Here is a 15,726-nt window from a genome sequence, read left to right as displayed (position 1 = left end):
ACTTTTTCCATTCTAAGCATAGCTCCACCCACAGCCAAATCAAGAAAGAAAATAGTCAAATTAAAGAAGAGACTGTATGCATGAACGATCCCTCCTCCTATACTGCAGTCTCCCCAGTCCTCTGCTAGACAGACTGGAAATCTTGATTCTTAAAAAAAAAAAAAAAAAAAACCTCTCCCAAATGCAGCTCATCCTCTCTGCCCTAGAAGGACCCATTAAACTGCCTGTTTACATACAACTACATGTTTTTGTATTTCTATTTGAGAACTGGCTAGGGCTCCCTTTTAGAAGCCTTATGTTTATGTCCACTAACTGACTGCGGCGTATTTATAAGAACCTCTACTCTTGTGCCCAGTGTAACCTTTCTATCCCTTATCGTGCTCCTCTGGACTCAGAGGATTGTCATTGCATCTTCTATTGTGGACAGCTTCCTCGGACTGCCTCCAAGTTGTGAGGGCTCTCCACGTTCCCCCTATGATCTGCGGCATTTAGGAAATCTCCCTTTTTTGTCCTCGTTTGGCATAGATTCCTCAGCGTACTCCAGGGCGCACTGAAAGTGCATGTTTGTAATTTTTTTTTTAATGATTCTTTATTTTGCAATGACAATAGTGATCACATAATGTACAGTGTGGCTTATGCAAAAGCCCAATTGTGGTTCAGTGCTATACATACGAGTAGAAACAGTGGCTCACAATATATTCCATACATTTTGCACTTGTTTTGTAGCTGTTCATTGTCATTGTTTTTAGCAAGAAAACAAAAGGTTGTGAAATAACTTTTTTAACTTGTTTGGGAGTAGAACGAAGGGCCGTAGTACTGGTTAGTTCGGCCCTCTGGTGAAGAACTAGGATGGTGGGGCGGGGGGGGGGGGGGGGGGAGGAGAAGGGTCTTGGTCTTTTGTTTTGGGTAGCACTTCCCCTGTCTGTCTTTGTGTCATTGTTGGTCAATGTAATTTTCCCAGGGTTCCCAAGTCTTAGTGAATTTTTTTGTGGAGCCCTGTATTTGGGCTGTGAGCTTGTCCATGAGGTGGCATTCTTTGATTTTATTGAGTACTGTGGTCATTGGAGGTGTGTTTGGTTGTAGCCAGGTCTGGGCCAGGGCCCGTCTGGCTGCTAGGGCTAGTTTGTTGAGTAGTTGTTGGTCTGGTCTGGGCCAATCGTCTAAGGGTCTGGGCAGTAGGAATGTCCATGGATTTAGTTCTACTGGTATGGCTAGAATTTAGGCTGATAATGTTTGGATTTTCGCCCAGAAAAGTTTTATTTTGGGGCAGTGTCACCACATGTGGGTGTACGTCCCTTTCTCTCCACAGTTTCGCCAGCAGAGGTCGGTAGGTGTCTTTTTCATATGGTATAGTTGGACTGGTATACCACCGGAACATTGTTTTGTACGACTGTTCCTGCTGTAGAACACATATGGATGTTTTGGAGTTGGTCTCCCAAATGTCCTGCCAGTGACTCCCTCTAGGGTTTCCCACTTGTCTGTATAGTGGAGGTCGCCCCATTCTCGTGTGGTGGAGCAGAGGTGGGAGTAAAGCTGGGTGATCATGCCCCTTTGGTATTGTTTTGCTTGCCAGATTTTTTCGAAGAAGGTCTGTTTGGCTTTGGCGGCAGTTTTCCCCGGTGTTTGGGCGGCATAGTGTCGGAGTTGGAGATAGCGAAAGAAGTCTGTGGGGGCCAGGGTCGCCCTAGTTTATAGTTCTGGGAAGGAGAGAATTGTGTTGCCTACATATAGTTGGTGGACTCGTTGGAGGCCAGCTCTCTCGAGGCCCCTAAAGTCCCTGGGTCTCATGCCTGGTAGAAAGGCCCGATTGCGATATAAAGGGGTGAGGGGGGAGGATGTGGTTGTTAGTTCATACGTAAAGGACCACTCTAGGCACCCAGACCACTTCAGCTTAATGAAGTGGTCTGGGTGCCAGGTCCAGCTAGGGTTAACTAATTGTTTTATAAACATAGCAGTTTCAGAGAAACTGCTATGTTTATCAATTAGTTAAGCCTTCCCCTTTTTCCTCTAGTGGCTGTCTCACTGACAGCCGCTAGAGGCGCTTGCGTGATTCTCACTGTGAAAATCATTATGAATGCTTTCCTATGTGACCGGCTGAAGGCGCGCAGCTCTTGCCGCGCGTGCGCATTCAGCCGACGGGGAGGAGAAGAGGAGGAGAGCAGGAGGAGAGCTCTCCGCCCAGCGCTGGCAAAAGGTAAGATTTAACCCCTTTCCAGAGCCGGGCGGGAGGGGGTCCCTGAGGGTGGGGGCACCCTCAGGGCACTCTAGTGCCAGGAAAACGAGTATGCTTTCCTGGCACTAGAGTGGTCCTCTAAGGGCGAATCTGTCCCACACCTGGATAGAGTTGGTGATGGAGGGGTATGCTGTTCTTGGGAGTGCTCTGTGCTCCTTCGGGGTCCAGATATAGAATTGTGGGAGGTCTGATTTCATAAGGAGTGATTCTAGATCGACCCACCTTCTAGTTTCTGGGGGACATTTGTATTTTTAAAGGGGCATTGCCTCTATAAATGTAAAGCTGGAAGTCACAATTTTTTTAAGAGGGTGTTCATGAAACTGTAGTGGCTACTCTACTCTTTTTCTCACTATATCCTATACCTATATCCTCTTCCTGGCCAAACATGGCAACATCACTTATGGGTTCTCTCTCCCCAGCTGTCAAGACGGGAATAATTAAACAATTAAGAATAGTCATCCCCCCAAACTCCCCAGTCTTTTTTTTTTTTTCTGTCCCAGCTGACATGCAGGGATTCTTTTGTTGATCCCACATAAAATAATTTTCTTTTCTGGGCTCATTACCATGTTTAACATGGTTCTACCAGGGGGAGTTCAGCCTCTTTCCCCTTGTAGAAACCAGTAAACCGGCTGTGTTGGCAGCACTAACTGGTCTGAGTCCCTTGTTAGCACAAGAGACTCCACCCTGGGAATAATGTCACACAAAATACTAGTTTATGCAGCAGGGCAAGAATAGCCTTATTTCCCCCTTCCTTTTTCCCTAAGTAGTGTGGGAAGCCATCAACTTACCTTCAGTTGGAGCATTCTTGGTCACATTTCGGCGAGTTAGGAGCCCCTACAGGCTGGCTGTGCTCTGATTTAAGGTTCCCAGAATCCAAGATGGCGGATGCAGCTTTAAATTACCTAATTTAACAAGACTGTGGAGGAGGGGGCTTATATTGACTATTCTTAATTATTTGATTAATTATTCCTGTCCTGACAGCTGGGGAGGAGCTAACCCATAAGTGATGCTGCCATGTAGAATAGCCAGGAAAAGAAAATTACGGTAAGTATGTATATAATTTTCTACTATTTGTAACATATTTTACTAAAAGGACTCAACTATATACTGTTGTGTTTGATCTATTATTTTAGCATATGTTGTCTTCTACTATAGATGGCCTCTGCCTCACATCATTCAGTCTTTAGAAAACATACAACCTCTTATTTTTCTTTATATTGGGGATAATGTGCCAAAGGGCCCCATCATAACTGTATGGCCAAGCAAGAGCTGAGCAAAGTCTCCCAGGAAGCATAAAGATAAATCCAATCGCTGCTTTGGCTACAATCAAATAGCTCCTGAGGGAAAAAGGTATACCTAAACTGTCAATCTGAAGTCATAGAACATTATCCTAAAAAATGCTCTCTGCAGGAAGAGCTTAAATCCTGAATAACACAGACCATTGCAAAAGGATTTAAAGCTACTGATAAAAGCATGGCCCCATCTTAACCCCTTAAGGACACACAACGTGTGACATGTCATGATTCCTTTTTATTCCAGAAGTTTGGTCCTTAAGGGGTTAAAGTAGATACCATTTATTCCACATCAGGTTCCAAAGCAGACCATTTTGAATGTCTCTCAGAAGATGAAGTATGTAAAAGAGCTTCCTGTTCCCCTGGCTGGGTACCTCTGCCAAGGACTGCTTCCTACCTGGAATGGGACAAACCGCAGCACTTCTGCCCACAGTCGCCGTGGCTTGACTGGGGCCCTGGAACTGCTCTCTCCTGGGGCTGAATGGGGAACTCGCTCTAGCAACCCACAGGCGCAGGACGACACTCCGTCCTGAGAGCTCTTTTCCTGGAACCGATCCCTCCTGGAGCCAAATGGAGAATTAATTCTAGACAACCCCAGCCACTGGATGACACTCAGTCCTTGCAGCTCTAGTCCTTACAATGACTTTCCCCATTAAATTCTCGTCACTGAAACTGTGATTAAAGAGTAGCCCTCTCCCCTCCCAGTAACCAGATGACATAGTTCTGGGCGTACAAGCTGGGATGCTTTAATGGCTTTATATGAATGTCCCCATGCAAGGGGCACTCCCCACTGGCCCTGAGAGTAAACCACAGTAGAAACAAATAAGCAATTACATTGGCTCTCAGGTCCAGGACACTCCCATACAAATCTGATAATCCCTCCTCTGTGCCTGGGAGATAATTGGATCAGGAATTGTACTAATCTAATCCAATTATCTCCAAGCACAGAAAAAACATACATTTATCAAAATACTCCAAAAGTACCTTAAAATAAATAAATCCTCACAAATGATCTGGGTGATTAACATATCCAAAAATCGACCAGATCAGTTCAAGAGTTCAGGAATTTCCTGGAAGTAATTTGTTTGGCTGGCAGCACGCATGGTCCCATGCCCAAAACAGTTCCATAGAATCAGGTCTAGCGGCCAGTCTAGTTCAATGGTTTAAAATCGAACAAACTACCGAACATAGTCAATGATCTTACCCTGGAGCTTGTTCAGACTAACTTGTGTAGAACTGAACGCAGGTGATGATGGAAGTCCAGCGGTGTTCGGGAGTTTCCGTGTCCAATTTTAGTTCCATTAGGATTCATGCCCAAACACTGCTGCCTGCGTTCATGCAAACAAGATGGTAGCCACCTCGTGGTTGTCCATAGGAATTGCGGCCACCCAGACGAACACTGAGGTGCAAATTGTTACTATGTAGCAATTAGGCTTAACATGCTCAACGGTGGTCTCCGGTTCGTGCGGCTGTTCAGTTCCTGAATCACATAGTCCAAATACACGAACGGAGACTTTTATATCACATTATGCAAGGTCCATAGTCTGTGGGCAGGAGACTGGCAAGCAGGCTCTTCCAGGAACTCATGGCAAACTCACTTGGAAAGGGGAGTTTGTCACAAAGTAAACATGGACTACAGCCCTAAATCTCTAGCCTTCATAGCAGTGGATTAATTAAATTAAATATCCAATACAACTGGAGAGGTTCGCGCACACTGCTGGTTCATCACGGGTCCACCTCCTCTAACATCAGGGACATGCAGGAGGCTAAAGAACTGCTACCTACCCTGGGACTGCCCATAGCCCCCATGCCCCTCGCAGACACGAGCACCACACCAGCGCACTCTTCCACCTGGAACCCCAAACAGGCCAAAACAGCGGCTAATACAGCAGCAAAAACCTGAGGCGACCACAATATCAACTGGCTCTCAGACCACCGGTTCCCAGCAGAACCCTCTCTTTCACTGACTGATCCAGCATGCAAGTTGAAATGTTGATGCCTTTTATCAAACCTGGAATTTTGATCAGCGGTATGTGTTCTCTCCCCTGCCTTTAATTTCCAGGGTTTTGAAGAAAATGTAGATGGAAGGAAGGTAATAACAAATCCAAACCCTACTTAGCAACTCTGCTCCTCATTGGGACTTATCATTAGTCTTAGACGCTCTAACCAAATAGTCTTTTACTAGACATCAATATTCATTAACTTACTTAAAAGGTAATATTTCTGGTGACCATTTCTATTGCAAAATGCATTTCTGAACAACAATCTTTCTCAAGTGATGGCAACAAAAACATAGATTTAGGAGAGAGCAAAAATAATTCTCTCTCTTCCAAACGTTCCAAAGGTGAGTCAGATAGACCACCAGAAGATCCCAAGGAGGTGTAAGGTGTTTGACTACTGGTCATGGCAAGAGGATTCATCTAATGTTGTTAACCCCTTAGTGACCAGGCCATTTTTTTATTTTGTTACCGTTAAGGACCAGGGCTCTTTTTACATTTCTGCAGTGGTTGTGTTTAGATGTAATTTGCCTCTTACACATTTACTGTACCCATACATATTATATACCATTTTTCTCGCGATTAAATGTTCATTCTAAAGATACCATTATTTTTATCATATCATATAATTTACTAAAATAAAAAAAGTAAATATGATGAAAAAAAAAAACACAGCTGGCCATCATGCACCCATGTCCCAGTTGGAACATGTCTGAAGCCGGCCAATGTAATTCACCTCCATCAAACTGTATGTTTTTGAAAAGTACACACCCTAGGGCATTTCACATGGTGGCTAGTGATGTACTGAACTGTTCGCCGGCGAATAGTTCCCGGTGAACATAGCGTGTTCGCGTCCGCCACGGCGGGAGAACACATGCGCGGTTCGATCCGCCCCCTATTCGTCATCATTGACTAAACTTTGACCCTGTGCCTCACAGTCAGCAGACACATTCCAGCCAATCAGCAGCAGACCCTCCCACCTCCTGTACAGCATCCATTTTAGATTCATTCTGATGCTGCATTCTTGGATAGAGGAGGGGAAGTGTAGCTGCTGCTCATTTGATAGGGAAATGTATAGCTAGGCTAGTGTTGTCAGGGTGGCGGTCCGGTGCCCGGGACCCAGACACAGTGTCCAGGCGGCGCATGGACCAGGACCCAATATGACTGATGTTAAGTGGGAGTCTTCAGCGTGGAGGTGGATTAGCAGGGTCTGGTGCGCAGGGTAACCGCACGCCCCCTGGTGTTGAGCACCAGCGTTTGTGCAGCCACATACCAAGACCCTGAATCAGCTTCAGCGGATACCAGGAACTAGGAGCTTGGAAATTAAGCAGACCTCCCAGGAGCTGAATAGGGAGGCTCTGCAGCAAGATTGTATCCAGTACTAGAAACAAGGCAAGACTAGAGATAGACACCAAACATGAAAACAAGACAGAACTAGTAGAACCCAGAACCAGAGAAGGATAGTAAGCTAAACCCAGAACATATACACAAGACATGAGGAAAACATGAACATAACATGGGCATGACTGGACAGGACTGACATGGACTGGGTATAAAAACTAAAACAAGACAGGATAACATAGGCAAAACAAGAGGAGAAATAACTAAGTACTACATATGGAAATCATGGGGATTTAGTCACACTATATGATCATACATTGCATAAGCCTGCCAACAACACCAATGTACCCCATATCTGGCAGGTCCTACACTGCCTAAAGTATGCTAAAACATCCAAAAGACATATATAGCACTTACCTGCAAGAAAGGGCAGAAGCCTCGAGGAGATGCCTGCAGGAACACTGAAACAGAGTGAAAGATGGAAAACAAACGGGTGTGGCAACATAAAACAAACATTTAAATGAAACCTGGAGACTGGGAAATCCAGGGACGAACTATAGGAATGAACCCAGAAATCCCAGCATAAAGAAAACCAGACATGGACTAGAAAACCAAGCAAGAATAGCAAGAAGAGTACTGGATACCAGAAGCCAAGTCCAGACATCAGAACAGAGCAGAGCAGATCATGACATAACCCCCCTCTTAAGGAGTGGACTACGAACGCTCCAAACAGCTTCCAGGCAGAGACCAAGAACAAAAGCGGATCCTGCAACGAAGTCCTCTTGACTTCCACGAAGGCAAGGATCCCCCAACCGAAAGGCCTCCTGCAAGGAACCACCAGGAACGAATGGAGATCACCGCTAGAAAAGGAGCATGTCACCAACCAGGAACTAGGCATCACAAGAGAACACCCGAAGCGACCACCGTACAGCTTAGCAGATCGACCCCCTCCAAAACAGAAAATCAGAAAGACTGAACAGGAATGAAGAAGCCATCTCCAGCAGACTGGTCCAGATACAGAATCTCTTGCATGCCAGGAAAACAGGAACAAAAGCAAAACAAGATGAAACCTGCAAATACAGGTACCCTTGAAAGCTGCATAGTCCAGAAAAGCAGGGCAAGATGAAACCTGCAGATACAGGTACCCTTGAATGCTGCATAATCCAGACTGAACAGGATACAGACAGAACAGATCAGGAAAGCTGCAAAGTCCACTCCACGAACTCCATTGTGCCTATGGCCATATGTCAGGGTGGCGGTCCGGTGCCCGGGACCCAGACACAGTGTCCAGGCGGCAGCGCATGGACAAGGACCCAATATGCCTGATGTTAAGTGGGAGTCTTAAGCGTGGAGGTGGATTAGCAGGGTCTGGTGCAGGGTAACCGCACGCCCCCTGGTGTTGAGCACCAGCGTTCGTGCAGCCACATACCAAGACCCTGAATCAGCTTCAGCGGATACCAGGAACTAGGAGCTTGGAAATTAAGCAGACCTCCCAGGAGCTGAATAGGGAGGCTCTGCAGCAAGATTGTATCCAGTACTAGAAACAAGGCTAGACTAGAGATAGGCACCAAACAAGACAGAACTAGTAGAACCCAGAACCAGAGAAGGATAGTAAGCTAAACCCAGAACATATACACAAGACATGAGGAAAACATGAACATAACATGGGCATGACTGGACAGGACTGACATGGACTGGGTATACAAACTAAAACAAGACAGGATAACATAGGCAAAACAAGAGGAGAAATAACTAAGTACTACATATGGAAATCATGGGGATTTAGTCACACTATATGATCATACATTGCATAAGCCTGCCAACAACGCCAATGTGCCCCATATCTGGCAGGTCCTACACTGCCTAAAGTATGCTAAAACATCCAAAAGACATATATAGCACTTACCTGCAAGAAAGGGCAGAAGCCTCGAGGAGATGCCTGCAGGAACACTGAAACAGAGTGAAAGATGGAAAACAAACGGGTGTGGCAACATAGAACAAACATTTAAATGAAACCTGGAGACTGGGAAATCCAGGGACGAACTATAGGAATGAACCCAGAAATCCCAGCATAAAGAAAATCAGACATGGACTAGAAAACCAAGCAAGAATAGCAAGAGGAGTACTGGATACCAGAAGCCAAGTCAAGACATCAGAGCAGAGCAGATCATGGCAAGTGTATTCAGTGTCCACTACAGTCCTGAAGGACTCATCTGATCTCTGCTGTAAAGACAGCACCCCAAAAAGCCCTTTTTAGGGCTAGAACATCAGTCTGCTTTTTTTTTTGTGTGTAATCTAATTGCAGTTGCCTGCCTGCCAGCTTCTGTGTCAGGCTCACAGTGTACTCTGCCAACCTCTGCAAGTGCACATTGCCACTCATATCTGGTGTCACAATAGCGTGCATTTAAAACCAAAAAACCTTTTTCACTGTTGTAGATTGAGTAGCAGTTACTTGTCTGCAAGCGGGTGTCAGGCCTACAGCGTGTACTCTGCCAACCTCTGCAAGTGCACATCGCCACTCATATCTGGTGTCACAATAGCGTGCATTTAAAACCCAAAAACTTTTTTCACTGTTATAGATTGAATAGCAGTTAGTTGTCTTCAAGCGGGTGTCAGGCCTACAGCGTGTACTCTGCCAACCTCTGAAAGTGCACATTGCCACTCATATCTGGTGTCACAATAGCGTGCATTTAAAACCAAAAAACGTTTTTCACTGTTATAGATTGAATAGCAGTTAGTTGTCTTCAAGCGGGTGTCAGGCCTACAGCGTGTACTCTGCCAACCTCTGCAAGTGCACATTGCCACTCATATCTGGTGTCACAATAGCGTGCATTTAAAACCCAAAAACTTTTTTTAACTGTTATAGATTGAATAGCAGTTAGTTGTCTTCAAGCGGGTGTCAGGCCTACAGCGTGTACTCTGCCAACCTCTGCAAGTGCACATTGCCACTCATAACTGGTGTCACAATAGCGTGCATTTAAAACCAACAAACTTTTTTCACTGTTATCGATTGAATAGCAGTTACTTGTTTGCAAGCGGGTGTCAGGCCTACAGCGTGTACTCTGCCAACCTCTGCAAGTGCACATTGCCACTCATATCTGGTGTCACAATAGCGTGCATTTAAAACCAAAAAACCTTTTTCACTGTTATAGATTGAATAGCAGTTAGTTGTCTTCAAGGGGGTGTCAGGCCTACAGCGTGTACTCTGCCAACCTCTGCAAGTGCACAATGCCACTCATATCTGGTGTCACAATAGCGTGCATTTAAAACCAAAAAACTTTTTCCACTGTTATAGATTGAATAGCAGTTACTTGTCTGCAAGCGGGTGTCAGGCCTACAGCGTGTACTCTGCCAACCTCTGCAAGTGCACAATGCCACTCATATCTGGTGTCACAATAGCGTGCATTTAAAACCAAAAAACTTTTTCCACTGTTATAGATTGAATAGCAGTTACTTGTCTGCAAGCGGGTGTCAGGCCTACAGCGTGTACTCTGCCAACCTCTGCAAGTGCACATTGCCACTCATATCTGGTGTCACAATAGCGTGCATTTAAAACCAAAACACGTTTTTCACTGTTATAGATTGAATAGCAGTTAGTTGTCTTCAAGCGGGTGTCAGGCCTACAGCGTGTACTCTGCCAACCTCTGCAAGTGCACATTGCCACTCATATCTGGTGTCACAATAGCGTGCATTTAAAACCAAAAAACTTTTTTCACTGTTATAGATTGAATAGCAGTTAGTTGTCTTCAAGCGGGTGTGTCAGGCCTACAGCGTGTACTCTGCCAACCTCTGCAAGTGCACATTGCCACTCATATCTTGTGTCACAATAGCGTGCATTTAAAACCAAAAAACTTTTTTCACTGTTATAGATTGAATAGCAGTTAGTTGTCTTCAAGCGGGTATCAGGCCTACAGCGTGTACTCTGCCAACCTCTGCAAGTGCACATTGCCACTCATAACTGGTGTCACAATAGCGTGCATTTAAAACCAAAAAACTTTTTTCACTGTTATAGATTGAATAGCAGTTAGTTGTCTTTAAGCGGGTGTCAGGCCTACAGCGTGTACTCTGCCAACCTCTGCAAGTGCACAATGCCACTCATATCTGGTGTCACAATAGCGTGCATTTAAAACCAAAAAACTTTTTCCACTGTTATAGATTGAATAGCAGTTACTTGTCTGCAAGCGGGTGTCAGGCCTACAGCGTGTACTCTGCCAACCTCTGCAAGTGCACATTGCCACTCATATCTGGTGTCACAATAGCGTGCATTTAAAACCAAAAAACCTTTTTCACTGTTATAGATTGAATAGCAGTTACTTGTCTTCAAGCGGGTGTGTCAGGCCTACAGCATGTTCTCTGCCAACCTCTGCAAGTGCACATTGCCACTCATATCTGGTGTCACAAACCAAAACACTTGTTTCACTGTTATAGGTTGAATAGCAGTTAGTTGTCTTCAAGCGGGTGTCAGGCCTACAGCGTGTACTCTGCCAACCTCTGCAAGTGCACATTGCCACTCATATCTGGTGTCACAATAGCGTGCATTTAAAACCCCAAAACTTTTTTCATTGTTATAGATTGAATAGCAGTTAGTTGTCTTCAAGCGGGTGTCAGGCCTACAGCGTGTACTCTGCCAACCTCTGCAAGTGCACATTGCCACTCATATCTGGTGTCACAATAGCGTGCATTTAAAACCAAAAAACATTTTCACTGTTATAGATTCAATAACAATAACACCAAATAGTGATGTATAACACTAACACCAAATAGTGATGTATCGAACTGTTCGCTGGCGAATAGTTCCCTGGCGAACATAGCGTGTTCGCGTTCGCCACGGCGGGCGAACACATGCGCGGTTCGATCCCCCCCCTATTCGTCATCATTGAGTAAACTTTGACCCTGTGCCTCACGGTCAGCAGACACATTCCAGCAAATTAGCAGCAGACCCTCCCACCTCCTGTACAGCATCCATTTTAGATTCATTCTGAAGCTACATTCTTAGATAGAGGAGGGAAAGTGTAGCTGCTGCTCATTTGATAAGGAAATTCATAGCTAGGCTAGGGTATTCAGTGTCCACTACAATCCTGAAGGTCTCATCTGATCTCTGCTGTAAGGACAGCACCCCAAAAAGCCCTTTTTAGGGCTAGAACATCAGTCTGCTTTTTTTTTTCTGTGTAATGTAATTGCAGTTGCCTGCCTGCCAGCTTCTGTGTCAGGCTCACAGTGGATACTGTGCCCACTTGCCCAGTGCCACCACTCATATCTGGTGTCACAATAGCTTAAGCTTGCATTTAAAAAAAAATTTTTTTCACTGTAATAGATTGAATAGCAGTTAGTTGTCTGCAAGCGTCTGGGTGTCAGGCCTACAGCGTGTACTATGCCAACCTCTGCCAGTGTACTTTGCCACTCATATCTGGTGTCACTATAGCGTGCCTTTAAAAAGAAAAGAAGTTTTTCACTGTAAGCTAATAGCAGTCAGTGTCCTTAAAGCGGGTGTCAGGCCTTCAGCGTGTACTCTGCCAACCTCTGCAAGTGCACATTTCCACTCATATCTGGTGTCACAATAGCGTTGATTTAAAAACATTTTTTTTTTCACTGTTATAGATTGAATAGCAGTTAGTTGTCTTCAAGCGGGTGTGTCAGGCCTACAGCGTGTACTCTGCCACTGCACTGTGCCACTCATATCTGGTCGCACAGTAGCTTGCACGCATATTACCACTAATACAAAAAAACATGACAGGCAGAGGCAGGCCACCCCGCAGGGGCCATCGTGGTCGTGGTGCTGTGATTCCCTTTTGCCCTAGAATAATGCCCAGTTTTCAGAGGCCACGCACCCTGAACTTGAAAGGTACTGAGGACATAGCTGACTGGCTAACACAAGACACCCAATCTTCTACAGCTTCCGCTCGGAACCTTGACACACCATCCTCCTCCAGCTTAGCTTCGGGCACCTCTCAAGATACAACTCACCCGCCTGCCGCCACCACCAACACTAGCACCACAGCCGCTTCACTTGGAATGTCAGAGGAGTTATTTACACATCCGTTTGAAGAAATGAGTGATGCGCAACCATTATTGCCAGAGGATGTAGATAACAGGGATATATCTCAGGCAGGCAGCATTACACACATGGACGTACGGTGTGATGATGATGATGTTGTACCCGCCAGTGGCGTACACACAACCCATGGGGCCCCGGGGCGAAAACTGATCCGGGCCCCCCGTGCGCGAGCGCTTACTCTGCGCAGGCTGGGGCCGCAACACATGGCGGCGGGCACCTGGTCGCAGGGCTGCGACCCGTGCGACCGCAGTATGTATGCCAGTGCATGCATAAACACATACACTTAAAGGACCACTACAGACACCCAGATCACATCAGCTCAATGAAGTGGTCTGGGTGCCAGGTCTCTCTAGTTTTAACCGTGCAGCTGAAAACATTTTCAGAGAAACTGCTATGTTTCACTGAGGGTTAATCCAGCCTCTAGTGGCTGTCTCATTGACAGCCGCTAGAGGATTTTCTGCGATTCTCACTGTGAAAATCACAGTGAGAAGACGCTGAACGTCCATAGGAAAGCATTGAGTAATCCTTTCCTATGGGCGGTTTGAATGCGCGCGTGGCTCTTGCCACGCATGTGCATTCGGAGCTGAGAGGCGGATGGGGACGGAGAGATCCCCAGCGTTAAGGGAGTCCGGCGCTGGAGAAAGTTAAGTGCTTAAGACACACACACACACACTCTCATGAACAGACGCACACATTTACTGACAGACACACACTCAGTGACAGACGCACACAAACATACTCAGTAACAGACACACACACTAACAATAACACACTCACTAACACACACACTCACTAACACACACACTCACTAACACACACACTCACTAACACACACACTCACTAACACACACACTCTAACACTAACACACTCACTAACAAACACACTCACTAACACACACACTCACTAACACTAACACACTCACTAACACTAACACACTCCCTAACACACACACTCACTAACACTAACACACTCATTAACACACTCACTAACACACTCACTAACACACACACACTCACTAACACTAACACACTCATTAACACTAACACACACACACACTCAAAGTTTTTTTTTATTTAATCCCCCCAGCCTCCTTACCTGTGGGAGAGCTGGGGGGATTCCCTGGGGTCCAGTGGTGTTGCTGGCCCTGCTGTCACCGGGCTGGCGGGCGCGCGAGGGAGCACTGTCCCCTGGGTGCTCCCTCTTCAGCTCCCTCGCGCGCCGCGTACTGATGCCGGAGCCGGAAGATGACGTCATCTTCCGGCTCCGGTTTCAGTGCGGTGCGCGAGGGAGCTGAAGAGGGAGCACCCAGGGGACAGTGCTCCCTCGCGCGCCCGCCAGCCCGGTGACAGCAGGGCCAGCCTCGGGGGGCCCGGAGGTGGCTGGCTCCTGGGCCCCCCAGCAGAAGAGGCTGGCCCTGTGGGTACATACCTGGGTCGCAGGGCGGCCGGGCCCCCTGGTGGGCCGGGCCCGGTCGCAGCCGCGACCCTGGTATGTACGCCACTGGTACCCGCTGCTGCTTCCTTTGCTGAATTGTCAGATACAAGTGAAGCAGTTGATGATGACGATGCGTCCATGGATGTCACGTGGGTGCCCGCTCGGCAAGAAGAAGAACAGGGCGAAAGTTCAGATGGGGAGACAGAGACGAGGAGGAGGAGACGAGTTGGAAGCAGGGGGAGGTCATCGCAAGGAGCTAGTGGCACAGTCAGACATCATGCATCGGCACCCGGGGTCAGCCCGACAGCACGCCAATCAACGCATACTGTGTCCACCACCAGAATGCCGTCATTGCAGAGCTCAGAAGTGTGGCATTTTTTTTGTGTGTCTGCCTCTGACAACAGCGATGCCATTTGCAACCTGTGCCAAAAGAAACTAAGTCGTGGGAAGTCCAACACCCACCTAGGTACAACTGCTTTGCGTAGGCACATGATCGCACATCACAAACGCCTATGGGATCAACACATGAGTACAAGCAGCACACAAACTCAAAGCCGCCATCCTCCTCCTGGTCCAGCACCTTCAGCCACGTCAACCACTGCTGTCCTCCTTGCCCCCTCTCAACCATCCGCCACTCCGTCTCTCGCCTTGAGCAGTTCCCACTCATCTGCCCACAGTCAGGTGTCTGTTAAGGACATGTTTGAGCGTAAGAAGCCAATGTCAGAAAGTCACCCCCTTGCCCAGTGTCTGACAGCTGGCTTGTCTGAACTATTAGCCTGCCAGCTTTTACCATACAAGCTGGTGGAGTCTGAGGCATTGAAAAAATTTGTAGCTATTGGGACACCACAGTGGAAGGTACCCGGACAAAATTTATTTTCACAAAAGGCAATCCCCAACCTGTACTCGATTGTGCAAAAGGAAGTAATGGCATGTCTGGCACACAGTGTTGGGGCAAGGGTCCATCTGACCACTGATACCTGGTCTGCAAAGCATGGTCAGGGCAGGTATATCACCTACACTGCGCATTGGGTAAACCTGCTGACGGCTGCCAAGCATGGAATGCGTGGCTCTGCAGAGGAGTTGGTGACACCGCCACGACTTGCAGGCAGACCTCCTCTACTCCTCCTACTCCATCCTCTTCCATAACCTCCTTGGCTGAGTCTTCTTCTGCTGCTGCGTCTTGCTCCACATCAACGGCACCCCCCCAGCTCCCCAGGTACTATTCCACATCCCGGATACGGCAGTGTCACGCCGTCTTGGGTTTGACTTGCTTGAAAGCAGAGAGTCACACCGGACAAGCACTCCTGTCCGCCCTGAACGCACAGGTGGACAAGTGGCTGACTCCTCAGCAACTGGATATCGGCAAAGTGGTT

The sequence above is a fragment of the Pelobates fuscus genome, chromosome 5 (genome assembly GCF_036172605.1).
Source record: "Pelobates fuscus isolate aPelFus1 chromosome 5, aPelFus1.pri, whole genome shotgun sequence".
Taxonomy (NCBI): Eukaryota; Metazoa; Chordata; class Amphibia; order Anura; family Pelobatidae; genus Pelobates; species Pelobates fuscus.
The sequence above is the reverse complement of the archived record's forward strand: the minus strand, read 5'-3'. Positions refer to the sequence as shown.